General features: G+C 30.3%; 1 protein-coding gene across 1 annotated transcript in view; it reads right to left on the reverse strand.

Annotated features, from left to right (window-relative positions):
* LOC129226148 (ATP synthase subunit d, mitochondrial-like) overlaps positions 1–6000 on the reverse strand; it is a 30670-nt gene that overhangs the window by 23219 nt on the left and 1451 nt on the right. The window lies entirely within an intron of this gene.

Below are 6000 nucleotides of genomic sequence, written 5' to 3' on the forward strand. Positions count from 1 at the left end.
ATGATATAAAAATTCAGGGCTTTTCGTGTACTAATGTTTTAGGAATAAATCGAATTTTTTGAAAAAATAATTTTTATTTTTTAAACGGAAAGCCAAGCTTTGAATAGCAAAACTTCAGCCAAAAACAAGTTGTCAGGTTGCCTAAAATATAAATACTTTTACAGCAATCTATTTAAAATAAAAACCAACCTAATTTAATGGCTCTAAACCTAACAAATTAAATGATATAGTACTGAATTTTAATGAAAGAATTAAATTTTATGCAAAACAGAGAAAACATGCAGATAACAAAATATTTTGGTCTCTACATTTTATGTAATAATTTTGCATTTATTTTTATTTTTTTCAATAGTGTTTTTCATTACAGGTGACAGTTGAATTTGAAAGGAAAAAAAGGTAACTATGCAGGTAAATAATGTAATACATTTACCAATCACAAATATTTCCCAGCAGATTTAAAAATTTTCAAGTAAAACTGTGAGCTATATTAGCAAAATAAAAGGACGCCCCCTCCCCACCCTGCAGTTTTTATTTCTTATTTATTTATTTTTTAACTTTCTGAATCACCTCTCAATTTCCAAACATTGACTTTTACTTTCATTGCAAGTGAATATGCCCAACTCAGATTTTTCAGCTTACAGTAGGCACTGTATAATGCAACATAAAAATCTTTGCTAAAACAAATTTTTTTAAATTAGCAATTCTTTAGAAACATAACACAAAAATTATTTTCAAATTACTTAATTTTTTTTTGTGTTTTTCAATGGTTAAGAATCCGTAAAAAATTACTTGTACACAAGGTTTGAATCGAGGATGTTAAAGTTTGGCATTGTTGGCGAGTTAATCTGCAATTTACATAATGCAAGAAAAAAATGGTGGTATAAAAATATGATTATAAAATGTTTGTCATCAAAATGGACAACTGAATGTTAAATTTTGGTCGTCAAACTATCCTGCTGGTAGGGGAATTTGGAGGTCATTTGGACTATGGAGTATACGCTATTGTACACTCAAACCTTTTTGTGTGGTAGATCGAGATCGCATTGAAAAGAAATTACACTGAAAAATATGTTTGTTTCAAACTAAACCTTGTTCGTTTTAAAAATAACTTCATTTGTTTTTTTTTTAATAATTTTGTCAATTGTTTTTCAATCTGATTGAAATTTGAGAAAACTGCACTAAAAAAAAATCAAAAAAAAAAAAAGACTGCACCAAAAACAGGTTTACGTGCACTGGTTTCGATAATTTTAATACAATACATTTATTGTTAAAATATTTTTTTACTGTAATTTATGACCAACAATAGCACTTAGTCCTTCCTATAAATCCTATAAGGAAATCTCATGGTACAGTTAAATTGACTAGTTTTTCTATTTCAGAAAGTGTTATTTGACAATAAGTATAGTTTTCAAAAAGGCTGCAACTTTATTTTCTTACACAGTTTTCATAAAGAATGGAGCAATAAATTGAATTTTGTTTGTAAAGTAAGTTTTTTTTAGTTCAAAATTATTTATAGTTTCTTCATATTTTGTCATAAAGAGAAAAAATATGACAACATTTTTTCAGACTGAGAACATGAGGTACGCACCTTTTTTACAACGGAAACTAAATAAGCGAGCTTGTGCAATGACGATAACGTACAATGACAAAAATGCAGAAAAATAAAAAATTGCAGTTACTGCCCTTTACCTGTACATGGCAGTATAGTGGTCCTGCATTTTATCGACACAAGAAAAAACTTACTCTTTAGTGATGATTTTTGAATTTTGACCTTTAAATATCCTCAGGAATCATGATTCTGTTCAGTGTTTGGATCTCTTTGATTTCTATTCAATACAGCATAAGTGGCTGATATGGGGGGAGCAGGGATGAGGGGGGGGGGGCAACCAGCACTGTGGACTCTGTGTCCGAGTCAGGAGTTAAAGCTTTAAAATTCCAAGAGTCGGTCATTTTCCCACAAAGTCTGCAACTCTGGCAATTCATTGCAGATTCGGAGTTGGACAGATTTTGGGATAAAGCAGTCAAGAGTCAATCATTTTCCTTTCAAATTCACAGCTATGGGAGCAACAAGCAACTGCCTCTTAAGTGAAAGGATCTTGCCTTTCTACTTCCTACTGTTTTGAAGTCAAGGATCAATCAAGATTAATGGTGCTGATCAATTTACGTGTTCAAAGAAAGAACTGACCTGACAAGTGATTTTTACATTTTTTTGCATAATAATTTCATAAAAAATAAAATGAAGCCTTTAAAAAACAAGTCAACTTAAATGCTACAGTGCTCCCCCTCAGAATATTTCCAGTGACCCCTCACCAAAGATAGTAAAAGTAGAAGATTGGACACTGCGTGAGTGTATTGCCGAGAAAACAACGACTTCTAATAATGATGGTATGACACAAAAGCTAACATACAGGGAAAGTGAGCACGCGTTTGGTGCCAATGTTGAATTGGAGTTTCTCGGAATTGGCTCAGAAGTTGCTTGGGTTGCTATAGCTTTTGACTCGGAATTCCAAGAAAAAAGAGGGGCGCAAGGTTTGTTGAGGGGAACACATGACCACAGACACGACGGGATACTAATTACCACCCCGATGTCCGATCAATGATAGCAAGATAGTTTGTGATCGTTCTCTATTCCTGGCTTTTTTTCTGAAGAATGGATGCCAGATGTGTGCAGCGGGCATTTGCTTTGTTGAAATCCAACTGTGCAGTTAAATTGCGTTTGGAAGAAAAGTACACTTGCAGAATTGATGGACTTTTTACTCACAAGCATATTTCACTTCTATCTTTTCTTCTAATATTATACATAAATAGTCCAAAAAATAAACATATTTAATTTTTCAACATTTTTATCGGATGGTTGTGAAAGCACATTCACCTCCCCCCCTCCCCCTTAGCCCTTACTTAACCGTTGTGCAATGCATGCTGTAACTTTTAAGTTGATGAATTTGACTCTCATCTGCTCACTTTAATGCCTGTAAAAGAAGCGTTCCCGAAACTAAAACATAAAGCTGATGCAGAAACTATGACTTTTTCCAGTATTTTATTATTTATAGTCATGACAAAGCGAGTGCTTGTTTCTGATGAGATGAATTGAAAGAAATAATATAATAACAAAAAAAAAAAAAGACTCACGGAATGCAAATGTCACAAGAATATCTGAATTAGGGAAATTAAATTGCAACCATCTGATCAACTTTTTGCATTAGTGTTTGTGAAAATTCAAATTAAAGCGAAACATAACGAGCTGAGAAATTACTATAAATTAAAGAAAAAGATTAATACAACAATGACTAGTGATACACAGGAAATAATTGCAGAGTTTTAACTTTAATAATTTGTTGCCTGGGACATACATTTAAAAATCTAATTTTAAAAAAAAATAGATTTTGAATTCCAACAAATCATACAAAATTTTTAAATAGGTAAAAATTTACATGAAAAAAAAAAGTTTTTTCTCAAAAAATCTGACGTGATACATAATAATCTTTCAATCAATAAACATAATTGAAAAGTAATTTCAATTACAAAATGGTTTTCAAAAGTAAAAGAAGCTGCAAACAGTCAGTAAAAATTATGCAACTACTGGTGAACAGCAAAAGTTGACTTTTATTCAGTTTTGTCTTGTGTGTGTGTTGAAATTTTTTTAATGAATTTTTTATTTTTTTATGGTAAATTATAATTTTTTATTCAATTTTTGAATTTTTGTGTACATGCAGTAGAAAAACACGTGAAGAATATATATATATATATATATATATATATATATATATATATATACGAGTATATATTTAAAGTCACAATTCCTTCCGAACAGCAAATAGCCGCTGAACATTTTAGTCATTGGAGTCCGTTTCATTAATTTCTTGTTGTATATGGGCACTTTTAATTAAATTGCAATTGAAATGAATCTAGCAGCAGGTCCTATGCCCAATATTGTAGAATGAAGAACTTTGTTTTTATATAAATTGAGCGGTAGTATTCCTTAACGCCATATCCAAATGTATACCATAAAAATTCCTGGTATATAATTCTCCATAACAAAAGGATTTTACTCGTATGCTTTTGAAAAAAAATCTTGTGATTCTCACAAAAGTGATTTATGTTAAAACTTTATTTAAAGTACATTCATATGAATACGAACTGAAATAAGATTAATTTTGATTATTGGCTCAATATGTAGTTCCAGAAAAATTCTTTAACCATTATTTTCTTGTAGCCCAATAGTTACTTCAATTAAAATGACATAACGAATCTCTCTCACCTAAGAAATCATTGTCTAAGGAATGCCTAAGGAATCATTTATGTTGTAAGCAAGAAATACGCAATGAAAAAATAATCTAAATTTAGAACAGCAATCTTAGGAGATTCTCCTCAAATATTTTGATTATTAGCTCAATATGTAGTTGAAGAGAAATTATTCCACCATTATTTGCTTGTAGCCCTATAGTTACGTTGAGAGAAACTTCATAAAAGAAACCAGGTCCGGATATATAAGTTTTGGGTCCCCCTACAACAAAGTCTGTAGGGCCCTTTCCCAGAGGTTTCTCTTTCTTTTTTTTTTTTTTCAATTTTTCGTTTCAATTTCTTAGGCAGTTGGGTTGAAAGTCTAAAAATTTCCAAATATAAGAAATCATAATAATAATAAAAATGCATTGAACTTTTTCAGAAATCACATTTCATTCAAAATTAACGGATGAATGATGAGTAGAATAATTTGGGTAATTTTTGAAACGTTGAACAAAGAAAGCTACGTGCTAATTTTTTTAAACAGATAGAAACATTTTGCATGTGTTTTTGTTAAACAGAAAGAATAATATGGATTGCATTATATTTTTGAATGTTTAATATTTTTGATGTTTTGTTAGAAAAATAAACCGCATTTGATTTGTAAGAAGTTAATTTTTTCTAATTATAGTAAATGTAATAAGGTATGAATTAGAAATTTTATTAAGTACTAAAATTTTTAGAGCATGTTCATACATGAAAACATTTGCTTGACTCAAGTTGATGACTACTGAAATTTCCAGAGGCGATTACTGTGGTCATTTAGCGAGAAACATTTTGAAGTAATGTACAAAATAAAAGAGTGTTAAGACTCCCCCCTTACCCCACCACCATTTTGAATTTTGTAATAAAAGTGGACATTGTTATTAATGCAGTACTTCTGCTTAATACTGTTATTAGTATTTAAATTATTGATCGCTAAATAAATGTGTATAAAATGAACACAAAGAGAACAAAACATCATTTAAGTTTTTAAATAGTTTTGGGGGTAATGCTAATGCAACTACTTAATAATGAAAAATTCGAAACCGAACAGAAAAATATTGTCAAAACAACAAATTCGGCCTTCTAATTAAAACATTACATTTATTTGCATTATTAAAGGCTGTGAATTTAACAGATTTGCATTTCGTAACGTTTAAATTAATTAGAGCATGAATAAAATATCCCACCACTTTAAATTTTTGTCTAATGGAGTTAAGCCTATCGAACTGAGTCAATCATAAAAATTAGCCAATAATAAAGATTTTCTATGTCGTTATTTAATGTTTTAAAATCAATATTTTAAGACCGCTAAAATCTTCATTCCCGTGACATTTTCCTTAAATCTTAGAACGCTTTCAGTAAAATTTAACCATTTGATTCACTCTGTTTTGGAACATTCAAATGAAAGTATTAAATTACCCGATTTATTTTACTCTTTACTTATTACAAACTAGGTAGGGTGTCCGAGAAAAACGGAAAACATCGGATAGCGGTCAACAGAAAGAACTTTGGAACCTCTCTGTTTAGTTACAACTTGAGTTACCCGTTTGTGGCAGAGAAAGCAACGTGCAGGGGCACGCAAGATGATTTTCTTCTGCTTCTCTTATGTTCTTTATTTTGCTCTTCTATCTTTTAAGGTTAGAATTACTGCGTGAAGGAAAAAAGTGTGCATTAAAATTTTTTTTATTTATCGAACAGATTCTTTTCTGCTCAATAATGATTAAAAAATGAGTA

The sequence above is a fragment of the Uloborus diversus genome, chromosome 7 (genome assembly GCF_026930045.1).
Source record: "Uloborus diversus isolate 005 chromosome 7, Udiv.v.3.1, whole genome shotgun sequence".
Taxonomy (NCBI): Eukaryota; Metazoa; Arthropoda; class Arachnida; order Araneae; family Uloboridae; genus Uloborus; species Uloborus diversus.